Genomic DNA, 13,477 nt, shown 5'->3' with positions numbered 1-13,477 from the left:
AAACTCAGCCCTATAACCTTAAGTAATTATCTTTAAACTTTGTTTATTGTTCAAGAACCCTAACTAGTTGAATTGATCTTTTTCTTTGGATTGTTTTGAAAGTAATTGATTGTTTGACTTTGATTTAGTTATTCTTGGATCTTGAATGAGTTTGATTATGTTTATGATGATGTTTATGATGTTTTACTTGAATGTTAATGGCTGTCCAAAATTAATGAGTAGCTAATCTTGTTTGTTCTACCTAGGTTTGATGAGTATTGTTAGGTTTTGACTAGTAATATGGATTGTTAATTATCATGGCTTAAATTGTTAATGTAAAGTTTGATCTAATAGTAAATTAGATTGTGTTTGGTGGCTATGTTTTGTTTGATTATACCTAATAACCTCGTGCTTTAATTAATTGAATCGGGTTTGATTAATTGTTGCATGTTTAAGGCTCTTTACTTTGTGTTTAGGGTTTGTTTGCGGGGTGTACAACCGTAGGGATAAGTGGGTAAATTAATTAGATAAAATCAGTTGTGAAACACCTTCTTAGAGACCGAGAGGTGATAGGAAGTAAACTTGTCTCATTACTTTTACTTGTTAGAATTAAGATCGCGCGAGAGCGGGTTTTGTTCTTGTCGGGTTTGGGTGTTTGAGCGATTAGTTGGTCTAATTTAAGTTAAGTTGAATTGTTCCTCTATCCTTGGTTGCGTAGTATTCGTTTCCATTAGGCTAGTGTGTTGGTGAGACCGAGAGGTGAGTCGGCATTAGAACACATTAATAATTTGTTTTCCCGGTTTGTTCTTAAAATCAACTAAGATAAGTTAGAGTTTGTTAGTGAGACCGAGAGGTGATCTGACCTTCTTGAGCGAACCTTAGTTGTGTCATCCTTTAGAACCGGTGTCGTGAGAGTTTTCAATCCATTGTCTTGGCATCTCCTTCAATATGATTCTTACCTAGGTAGACGTTTTTATCACTGCAGTAAAAGTTTCCGAAGTTTTGTTAAAAGTTTTCATTTAGTTCAGTTAAGTAGTTAAATCAATTCTAATATAAATTAATTAAATATTTTGGTGAGTCTTGGTTAGAGTTTAGTGATTATAAACGTTTTCACGTGTCTTCGAGTTCGATATCCGGACTTTCCTCATCTGTGCTATACGCGACCGGTACACTTGCCGTTTGTGTGAACTAGGATAGATTGTTTGGTTTTTAAAGCTTAGTTGCGACTTGTGTTTTATTTATATATATATATTTTTTCGCACAACAACCGCTAGTGGCGAAATTGTTAAAACCTCCGAAGCTCTAGAAATTGAAAAAATCTTATTAGCCGGTTAAGTTTTGCCTATCCAATTGCAACCTATGACTCTTGCGGGTTTTTAATTTGTATTGGGTATGGATTGGTTATCCGACAACCATGCTCGTATTCTTTGCAATTTCAAAACTATTGAACTCCAAGCCCCCGATAAACGAACCATTCGAATTGAAGGAGATAAAGACGCCAGCCAAGTTAGCCAAATCTCCATGATAAGGGCTAACAAATTTTTAAATCAAGGATGCTTAGAATTCTTGTCCTACGTCACTAAAGACTCCAAACCCAAAGAAATTAAAGACGTTCCTGTTGTTTCTGATTTTGCTGATGTTTTTCCCAACAAACTTCCTGGAATCCCTCCCAATCGTGAAGTAGAATTTAGAATGGATCTTATGCCCGGTACCGCTTTGATAGCCAAGGCACCATATCATTTAGCGCCGACCTAGATGAAGGAACTAAAGAAACAACTCGAAGAACTTCTCGAGAAAGTCTTCATACGACCAAGTTCATCACTACGGGGAGCGCCAATTCTATTCGTCAAGAAGAAAGATGGATCAATGTGCATGTGTATCAATTATCGAGCTCTCAATAAAGTCACAATCAAGAATCGTTATCCACTTCCTCGAATCGATGATCTATTCGACCAAATCTAAGGTGCTAGTTTCTTTCCTAAAATCGATCTTCGTTCCGGTTATCACCAACTCAAAGTTCAATCCGAAGATATCCCGAAAACTGCATTCCGAACAAGGTATGGACATTATGACTTCATGATCATGCCGTTTGGACTTACTAATGCTCCAGCTGCATTCATGGACATGATGAATCGAATCTGTAAGTCTTACTTGGATAAATTTGTTATCGTCTTCATCGAAGACATACTCATTTATTCTAAGTCTGAGGACGATCATGAAAATCATCTTCGAACCCTTCTTGAAATTCTTAGAACCGAGAAGTTGTACGCCAAGTTCTCAAAATGCGAGTTCTGGTTACCCGAAGAACAATTTCTTGGTCACATCATTAATGTCAACGGTATTCAAGTCGATCCCGCTAAGATTGAAGCTATCTCTATATGGGAGATTCTAAAATCGCCAACCAAGATCCGAAGTTTCTTAGGTTTGGCCGACTATTAACGTAGATTCATTGAGAACTTTTCCCGAAGTGCTGCTACCTTAACTTCCTTGACTCGTAAAAATATAAGGTATGAATGGGGAGCAAAACAACAAGGGGCATTTGATATACTTAAACAAAAACTCACCCAAGCACCTATACTGGCCTTGCAAGAAGGTACTGAGGATTTTTAGTCTTTAGCGGCGCGTCTCATTCAGGTTTGGGATGCGTACTAATGCAACGCAAGAAATTGATCACTTATGCCTCTCTTGAACTCAAAATACACGAAAAGAACTACACAACTCACGATCTAGAGTTAGGCGCCATAATCTTCACATTAGAGATATGGAGGCACTATATCTATGGAGTCAAGTTTATCGTGTACACCGATTATAAAAGTTTGAAACACATATTCGAGCAAAAAGAGCTTAACATGCGACAACGACGATGGATGGAAACTCTCAACGACTATGACTGCGAGATCATTTACCATGAAGGCAAAGCCAACGTTATGGCCCATGCCCTAATTCGTAAGGAGCATGAAAAGCCAAGAAGAGTCCGAGCGTTAAGATTAGAAATTCAAATAGATCTCATCGAACAAATCAAATCCGCTCAAACTCAAGCGATCAATGAAAACAAGATCTCTGATGAGAAACATAACGGCACCATCGACTCTTTAGTCAAAGGTAACGATGGTATCCTTAGAATGGGAAACCGAATTTGGGTACCAATCGTTGGGGACTTGCATGAAAAAATTTTAAACGAAGCTTATAAGTCCAAATACATGATGCACCCCGGTAGTGACAAAATGTATCAAAATCTAAAGCCAAACTAATGGTGGAATGGGATGAAAAGAAATATCGCTTCGCATGTGGCAAAATGTTTAACTTGTTTGAAAGTCAAGGCTGAACATCAAAAGCCTTCGGGATTGCTCCTGCAGCCTGAACTTCCCGTATGGAAGTGGGACTTAATAACCATGGATTTCATTACCAAACTCCTAAAAACGACTCGACAACATAATGCTATTTGGGTAATTGTGGATCGATTAACAAAGTTCGCACACTTTATACCCATCAATGAGTCGTATTATATGGATAAACTAGCGCATATCTATGTGAACAACATCGTTGGTTTACATGGAGTACCGCTATCTATAATCTCTGATCAAGACAGTCGTTTCACGTCTCATTTCTGGAATAGCTTCCAACAAGCGTTAGGCACCAAGTTAAACCTTAGCACCGCCTATCATCCACAAACCGATGGGCAAAGCGAAAGGACAATTCAAACGTTAGAAGATATTCTCCGCGCTTGTGTGATAAACTTAGTTGGAAGTTGGGACGACCACTTACCCCTAATGGAATTTTCGTATAACAATAGTTATCACACAAGTATTCAAGCCGCACCATTTGAGGCGTTATATGGTCGAAAATGTAGGACGCCCGTGTGTTGGTCTGAAACCGAAGATAATCAATTGTCTAGACCCGAAATAGTCCAAGAAACCACCGAAAAAGTTCTCCAAATTCGAGAACGACATAAGACGACACGTGATCGCCAAAAGAGTTACGCTGATGTCCGTCGTAAGCCGTTAGAATTCAACGTTGGTGACAAAGTTCTCTTGAAAGTCTCGCCATGGAAAGGCGTCGTTCGCTTCAGAAAGAAAGGAAAGCTAAGTCCTCGATTCGTTGGACCCTTCGAAGTACTTGAACGAATTGGTAATGTTGCATATCGTATGCAATTACCCGAGGAAATGTAAGGAATACACGATGTATTTCATGTTTCGAATCTACGTAAAAGTCTAGCCGATGAATGTTTAGCCATGCCTCTAAAAGACGTCGAAATAAATGAAAACTTAAAATTCGTAGAACGTCCAATTCAAATAGAAGATTCAAAAACAAAGAAATTAAAAAGACGAACGTTGAAAATTGTGAAAGTTAAATGGGACTCACGAAGAGGGCCCGAGTATACTTGGGAACTCGAATCGGAAATGAAGAAGAAATACCCCCACTTAATCTCGTGAAGCAATCTCGAGGACAAGATTTATTTCAAGGTGGGGAGGATTTAACATCACAGAAAATATCGGGTCAATAATGTCAATTTCCAAAGTCAAGGGACCAATTATGCCATTTTCCAAATTCCAAGGTTAAAAATGAAAATTCTGATTCTTTGGCCCATCGCGATACGCGACGGCCTTAGGATCAAGGTCATCGCTTATCGCAATGACCTGTCTGACACAGTGTGACACGTGGGAGACGGTGGCATAGTGTGTCGCCACGTGGCAGCACGTCAGCCACTTGGCAGGTCTACGTGGTGACTGGCCAAGCCTACGTCGCCATACGCGACGGGCTCCAAATTTTGCCTATAAATAGAAGGCTACGGGATTTCATTTCCCACACAGAAAAATCAGTAACTCTCTCTCTCTCCCCCTCTCTAACATCCTCACTAGCCTTTTATATCATACCTCGAAGTTCGTGCCAAACCCTCGATCATTACCTCGATAATCGTGCCCTCATTTCCCCGATAATCGTCCCACCCCCAACAACGTTTAAAGAAGAATTTGTTATTATCGTGACATCCCGACGATCATATCGTAGACGTGTCGTGAAGTATGGGTGCCTCATTGTTGTGACTCGTTTTGCGTGCCGAAGTGAAGTATTGATCAAAGAGAAAGTTGAAAAGAGTGAAAGGTGTCGAAGTGTTGTCCAGCTTTTTAGGGTATTTATAAGCCGACAAAGGTAGGCATAATGCCCGAATAAATTAATAATAAAATATTATAAAGGCATAAAACCTAAAGTCGAGGAAATACTTGATACCTCGATAAAACAAAAGGAAAATATAACAAAGAAAAGAAAAGAAGGAAAATATGGATAAAATATCTATATGTGTGATTATTCTTTGTTATAAATATTATTTATGTAATAATAAGTATTCTTAAATAATAAATAAGAAGAAAGATATATGTTTCTTAAAGAAGAAGAAACGTAGGGTTTTAATAAATAAGATATCTATAGGTTATCTTATAAAGAAAAATATTTTTAAACTAAAGGTTTAAAAAGAAAAGAAAAGAGATTACTTTATTAACTAGAGGTTTTAAAGTAAATCGAGGTGGCGATTATAAAACTAAGACTAAAGGTCTTAAGTCAGATTGTATAATCTGACTAACAAAAAGTTATACTCGTACTATAGGTGCGAGATAACAAAAGGGAAAGACCCTCGGATGGTGTTTGAAGCCGATCCCAATCAAAAGGTGAATACGCCCCACTTTTACAAACTTTTTTTTAAATGAGTCAACATGTTATGTGAAAAACTTTACATGAGACTAAGTGTCTCTAAAAACATTATAAATAAGAGTAAAAGTCTAGCCCTCAGGCTGTAGTATACGTTTGTCTGGATCCTTACATATGTGGTAAAATGCGGTGGGCACATTGCACCATGCTTGGTCACGACCTCCAGCCACAATGGGTCGGACCTAAGTATGTTCAAGTGAGACTGACCATGTGTATATATATGGTACCTAAGTATGTCGAAACGCTGCTGTGTTTTGCTGGGGTGACCTAGTGTAGAGACACAAGTTTATAATGATATTGTTTTGACTTAATTATTCCTAAACCAAGATGGGCCGAGACTTACGTGGTCTTGAGGGGTGATTAAGTAAAAGAAAATATTTTAGCGTCAGCTTATTCACCAGCATTCGTTGCTGACGTATTTTTTTAAATATTTTGCAGGTAATCAGGAATAGCGCTTGTAGAAACGAAGGGCTCAAGAATCCGATGGCTCGTATATTTTGTTTTATAAATTAAATGGTGGTTTTGTAAAACTTATGAACAAGTAAACTTAAATGGAACTTTCGTTCCATCTTTTGTAATGTAAATATTTATAACTTTAAATTCACATGTTTTATAAAGTCTTCGCTAATAACCCGTAACTCTTATTTATTTACAAATATGGTACCAACTGTTGGTCACACTCTTAGGCCTTAAAGGGGGGTGTGACAGTAAATCTCAATTAAAAGAAGTGTTTGAAATGGAGTCAAATCTCTTTAATTAAGTAATGGAACAAATTGAGAAGACTAAATCTACGTATGCGCAACTCTTCCCCCCATAACATATTCCTGAAAGACATGTGTATCATGAGCCTCAACAATCTTCATAAGAGAAAATTGATAGAGAGACAATAGACATGATCCAAATCTTGTCTAAGGTGGGTGAAGATTATTTATCATTGATGATGAAAAGCAAATATGAGATTGTCATAATTTTTTAGTCAAATGAGCATGCTAGAAAACCACAACCAGCAAGAAATATTTCTTCAAGGGACTCTACATCAAGAGTACCTATTCCAACAACTAGGTCAACACATGAAAGAGCAAAATATCCAGCTTCCAATGTGGACTTGCCAAAGAATTATACTTTGAATCCAAGACAAAGACTTTAAAAGTAATAATGAGTAGTGATGCTTTGAAAACTATAATATTCAAAGATGATTTCAGAGAGTTCAACAAGAAGCAGCTGACAGATGGCAAACCTGCATTTATATGACTATAAACAAAGAAACATGTTTGTTGGTGCACCAAGGAACGACTTATTCAAATATCTTAAAGACCAAGCAAGGGTTGGCTTTCCTCTTTTAAACAAGAAAACAAAGTTAGAGTATTCTGAAGCTGAAAGGAAGAAAAGGCAGAAGAGATTATGTGAGATAAGGATGTCCAACTTATCCTTTGACAAAACAAAGAAGCTTGTGAATCCTTATGTCAATATGAAAGAATGCATTAGCATGAAGAGAAGTCTGGATAGACCGAACTTAGACGGACAGAAGAATGGAAAAATCACTAGGATAAGCTATGAAAAGAAGACTAGAAGTTTTATCCGGAGAAATTATGAAGGTCTAGCTATGGGCATAATTGAACATGACTTTGAGCTGGAATTCCTTCACGTGGATGATTTGAATTACATTATGCAATGTGATATCCCAGAGGATCATCCCTTCCACGTTGAGATTTCAATGTTCCATCAAAGGGTAGCTGCAGTCAGAATGGAGAGAGTTATGGATGTTGGGCTATACATAATGATTTACGCTTATGTATTTAGGCTTAGTTTTGGGCTATTCTATGTAAACCGAAATCATGGATTTCGATGGTCTTAGTGTATGTTTGGGCTTAGGGTTAGCATATGCTATATATATGATGTATGTAGGCTGTTTTAGGTTGATCGATAGTAATAGTGCGAGACGAGAGACAAGAGAAATTGATTGGTATTATTGTAATCGTTGTTAAAGGGCCTAAGCACCCGACGTTAAACAGAACATGTGTTTTGAAGCATTTTAGTTTGTTCTTTGTGTTGGTTCATTTTACTTTGAATCAACCCGGTGTTAGATTCTGCCTAACAACGGGTTTACGTGATATCACATTGAAAGATCCTTCTCTGGTACTCACAATTGGTATCAGAGCCTATAGACCTATTCTACGCTTGGTGTTAGTGATATCATTGATTCAAGGGTGATTCTTGGTTAACGATTGCTTGAGGAATTCTAGAAATAAAGATCAAACGTTCATCGTGTTCATCAAGGGTAATTGAGATAATTTTGGGAAGGATTAGATTTGATCTCTACATTTGAACTAAAATCCCATCATTCTAAGGATCTTACTTAATCACCAAGTCAACCAAGTAAAGAGTTTCAGTGTTCTCGGAAACCTTTGATCGTTCTCGGCAATTTATGAGGGTTCTCGGGCATTGCTGATTGTTATCGATGATTCTTTTTTGTTCCCGGGCAGTTGTGATCGTTCTCAGTGACTTTTGTGTGTTCTCGGACACTCGTGATCGTTCTTTGGCATCTATTATAGGTTCTCGGCTAACATTCCTTGTACTCGGGAAGATTTAGGTGTTCTCGGTCTCTATTCAAATGTTCTCGGCCAGTACTCAGGGTTCTCGGGTTGGGATTGCTATTGGGCCTGATCTTGTTGGGCCTTAGAGTTCTATGCTGGGTAGTTTTCAGTATCTTGGTTTCTCTGTTGGGTTTTTCTGTTATTGGGCCTGGTTTCATTGGGCCAGATTATCTTTGGACTTTTTACTTGGACTATATATTAAAATGTACCAATTAACTAATACATGGTTAAATGTTGCTTTACATCAAGAGTTGGATTCCATCATGGGAACTACTACTCGTTTACCCCGTTTACTGTCTCATGAGGGGTTCTTCGAGTTGAAGTTCAGATTCGAGAAGTATGTGAAGATGAAAGATGCAAAGATTTGGAGAAACAGCGTCCAGGTTCCTCAAATTATCACTTATCAAAGAGAAAATACTGATGAGGTGGTCATAAAGCCTGTCGAAATGTACGTCGACGCAGATTTTGAAAAGATTGAAGAGGATGAGAAGGCCCTTGCTACCTTAAAAATGACACTTTCACCTGAAATTTCCTTGGGATTCAGAGACCTACAGCCTGCAAAAGCATTATGGGAAGCCCTTATTGAGGTGTCTGAGGTAAATGAGGATACGATAAGAAGCTGACAAGATCTGTTACGACAAACGTTTAACATGTTCAATCATGTACTGGGAGAGTCTTTGGAGACAAAGCTTCAAAGATTTATATCATTGGTTACTCAAATGCGATATGCAAACATAAACCTGAAATCAGTTGAAACAAATAACAAGCTGATCAACTCCCTGCCACAAAACTGGGACATGAATGTTGCAGTGATTAAGAAAAAAAAGGATCTAGCCAGGCTAACTTTGTCAAAAGTTATGGCAATCATTAAATCCTGTGAAATGGATGATAAGCATCGTGCCATAAATCATGCTAACTCTACAATGTGGCTAGCTACAGTATTGCTTCTAATAATGCTCTCTTCTCACAAGATAACTTCTCTACGTTCAAATCCTCTCAGGGTCAGTATGTGATATGAGCTAAACTATATATAAATATTATAACTATCTCCTACACTTTTGAATGACTTTGAGTTTATTTTTATTATGGATTAGTCTCAATTGGCTCATATTTGGATTCTATAAATTTTAAATGGTGACGAGCTAAAACATATTATTTTTATTTGACTTGAGACTAACGAGTGAAACTGAAAATAAAACTTTGTGATTTTGCTATTATAATTAAAGTAATGTATTAGATATTATATTTAGTATTAAGAATAAATCCCACATGAGAACGATAACTACAAAGCCCACTAACAAATAATAATGGATGTTCTTTTATGTCACCTAATCGTGTTTGGAATTTGTAAATACAACATCAATGAAAATTATTATAATGGACTCCTCCAGATAATAATGGAGCCTTGGAGTTAAAATAAAAGAGGCATTTGAAGTGAGGTGGTGGGCTAGACTGGACGCACAGTCAGAGAGGAAAAAACAAAAGAAACCTAATTTATTTATAATATTATATTTACGACAGAGTTGATGCTGTAGGTGTTGTACGATGTGTTCAGTTTTTTGTACCTTCTATTTCATCATGTTTGCTAAGCACGTGTCCTTGAAAGTTCATACGTGTCTTCTGTTGGCGAGTGGTTTGAACTGCGGTTCTCCATATATTGTTTTTCCTACACACTTTTTAATCAGACCTGCGGTTCCCCTGGATCTTCTTCTTCATATCTTTCTAGGTTTAAGGTATCTTTTGACCCCTTTCTAAGTAGTGTATCCTTTTTTGCTATTCACATTGGGTTTTTTTTTTTTTCAGGAGATGGAGGCCGGAGGTAGGTCTATCGTCTCACATTCAGGTAGGTATGTTTGTTGCGTCTCATATTATCTCTCTCTTTTCTATTGTGTCATATTCAAGTTGTTCAACGATATGTTTTGTGATTGTTGCTCTTTCTTTCTGTTTTTTTCTTTTCTTTTTGATTGTTTTTGCATATTTCTTTGCCCCCTGCTCTATCATTTTGGTTTTGTTTTGTTTTTGTTTGGACGATTGTTAGTCATTTGGTGTTTAGTGTGAAATTGAGGTTAAATGGTAATTGTGTTTGTCATACATGCTTGGAGTCTTTTCTTTCGAAATGTTTTTTGTTGTTTGAAATGCACACCAAGTGTTTGATGAAATGCTTTAGATAAATAAGTTGGACCGAATAAGGCATTTTTGGAAGTTACGAATGATGTTTTTTGTTGTTTCACATGCACGCCAAGTGTTTGATGAAATGCTTGAGATGGTTAATGTTGACCCGCTTCTTTCAGTTGACAACTAAATTGTGTGGTATAATGGTTGACATAGATTATCTTGACCCACTTCTTTCAGTTGACAACCAAACTACATCTTTATTTTCTTTGTGTTGTCTTCTTTGTGTTTTTGGTTATTGTTTTTTCGTGCTTCGGATTTTGCATGTTGGATTGTTCATGTGTTTTGGGTTGGAAATAGTTACATCATAACCAGCCTGTTTAAATTTCGGATTTTAGATGTCGGGTTGCTCATGTTTTTTGGGTGGGAAATAGTTACATCTTAACCAGCCCGTTTAAAGTTCGGGTTCGGAAAAACTAGCTCAAAATCTGTTGTTATATTGCTTCTATTGATTCTATTTTTTTTCAAAAAATAAATTAATACATTTATACGAAGTAAAGCATCAGTTACGTCACTTAGTTCATATGTAATGATTATGATTTTGTACACATAAAATTCGTTTGCTGACTAAACACTTATTTCATAATGCTGATGTCAACTCTTTTTTTCCCATCTTGCAAGTTTTTACTTATATTTGGTGTTTTGCATGTCGTGTTTCGGATGCTGATAGTTTTCGCTTTGTGATCTGCTGATGGACTGTTTTCTCTTTGTTTCATGTCACAGTTTCCGTGTGTTGTTGCTCTCCCTGGTTGTGTAGCAGAAGAGGATTCGCTACATTGTCAACTAAGGTTTGTCTTTTGTCACCGTTCTCTACAAGTCACCAACAATATATTGTATTCTGACTTCGTAGATGAAATAAGCATTACATTCAACTAATAACATAAACTATATGGCAATGACCATACGCATAATCTTAGTATACTTTCCACACACAATAAACATCACATTCAACTAATAACATAAACTATATAGCAATGACCATACCCATAGTCATAGTAGTTTCCACACACAACTTTTGATTACTCAAATATATACCAATCACAAATTGCTAAATCACACACTTTGGTCAAACTATGTAATTTCTATTTCCTTGCATGCTCTTTTATACAGAAATGAGAAACATACGTGTCTCCGATATAAAAGAAGGACAAAAGGCAGGGATCATCACTTTTCGTTTACTAAAACAATGGATATCCAAGGGAAATCGTCCAGAGTGGTGCTACTTATTCGTCGACCACCATGTAAGTAAACCCTATTTGTTCGTTTAGTAATAATGTCACAAATAAATTAAACTGTATCATACATAACTAAAAATAATGTCGTCTGTTATATTGGTGCAGGGTGATGGAATAGACGCTGTCGCAGATTTAAATCACAAGTCGCACTTCGAATCATTGATCAAAGTTCAATCATGCTACAACATCAATGAGCACGTCTCAATCCCATCAAGAAAGTCAATGTTAGTCACACACATTGCTTCAATACAAATATGACTCAAGGCTGAATTCGAACTCATATCTGATGAGACCATTCCAAAGTCCTACTACAGTTTCGTAAGCCATGAGGTACTACAACAACATCTTAGATCATGGGATATACTCACCGGTAAGCATCAACATGACAAAAAAAACATAAAAAGTATCTCTGAAGATGGGATATACTCACCGGTAAGCATTAACAGTTTCACAACAAATTGCAGATTACATTGGTCGTGTCATCAGCAACAACCTAGCAAAAATAAAGAGCAGAAAAACGATCGTCAGAAAGATGAAAATAAAATACGTCAGGTAAACATCAATAACAACTCAAAGCATTATTCATAGGACTAACACCAGGATATTTAAGTAAATTTATTATGATGCCAAACAGCAACAACGATGTTCTGATAACCTTATGGTCTGACAAGAAAGACCTGATTAAAGACACAACAAATTTTGGGGATGTAATTGCAATCAAATCAGCAAGAGTGACAGAATATGACGGTACGAACTAACATTAAGAAAAAAAGGTGACATCAATACATCGTAAAAATTAAAAATCGATTGTAATTGTATGCAAACAGGGATGAAACAGATGGAGTCAACCCATTTAACAACCATCATTGCCAACCCAACAGCCCCTTCTTCCAGCAACACGTTGACAGGTAACCTACAAAACTTCATTTTCAAACAAAACCCATCCTCGCCTTCATGTCAGCACTTACAGAGTTGATATAAAAAACAAGTTACTACGACTACCACTTGGCCCACAAGACAATGAAGATACAAGACCAATAACAATCCATGAGTTATTGCAGGCAATACCTCAACAGAACCCGGTAAGAAAGCACAACACAAAAATATCTAAATAACATGTATCTAATGTTGTTGTTAGAAAACCGACCTATTCTTCTGATCACATGACACCACATGACATTTCTGCAGCATCAAAGAAAGAAATATACCTGCAAGGCCAGAATCTTTGAGGTCGAGACTCACCGAAATTGGTACTTTGCAAAATGCTCAGAATGCACAAACATACTACACCTACAGCATAATGGGAAACCATCATTCGCATGCGCTAACCAAAAGATTGTCAATCCAAACATTCAGTAAGTATCAAAACCAACTCACCTTACCAAATAAAATAACCCAGCTAAATATTAACTATATCACCGGTACTGCCTGAATGCACGAATCACTGATGACACAGATACAACCGAATTCGTAATCTACAAAGAAACAATGATGGAGTTCCTGAAAATCGACTGCGTGTTGGACATGGAATATTATGACCAAAAGATTCTACCACCACCAATCTCTGAAATGATAGGGGTGATGATGGACTTTACCTTGACAGTGAGGCCAAATAAATCAATTACCGTTAGCAACATTTCAAAGGCAGCCACTAACACACCTCAATCAAGTTCGTCTTTCGCAACAAGCCTGCCACCGACTACATCAGATCCCAAATCCAGTAGACCAATCCAAGAAACACCAGGTACCGACATAACTTAATTTCCATACATAATTATGTCATCAGTTTGAGATAAA

The 13,477-nt window shown here is 37.1% G+C and overlaps 1 long non-coding RNA gene across 1 annotated transcript; it reads left to right on the top strand.

Annotated features, from left to right (window-relative positions):
* The first annotated feature begins 11,087 nt into the window (after window positions 1–11,087).
* Window positions 11,088–13,189, top strand: LOC143637055 (uncharacterized). Its single transcript, XR_013154363.1, has 7 exons — window positions 11,088–11,233; window positions 11,556–11,686; window positions 11,786–12,050; window positions 12,145–12,232; window positions 12,315–12,427; window positions 12,508–12,762; window positions 12,869–13,189. It is a non-coding gene; the product is annotated as an uncharacterized LOC143637055 (long non-coding RNA).
* Window positions 13,190–13,477: the final 288 nt, after the last annotated feature.

This window comes from Bidens hawaiensis, unplaced genomic scaffold, assembly GCF_021521415.1.
Source record: "Bidens hawaiensis isolate Kalapana, Puna unplaced genomic scaffold, B.hawaiensis_p1.1 tig00008105_1, whole genome shotgun sequence".
Lineage (NCBI taxonomy): Eukaryota > Viridiplantae > Streptophyta > Magnoliopsida > Asterales > Asteraceae > Bidens > Bidens hawaiensis.
This window is presented reverse-complemented; position numbering and strand designations above follow the sequence as displayed.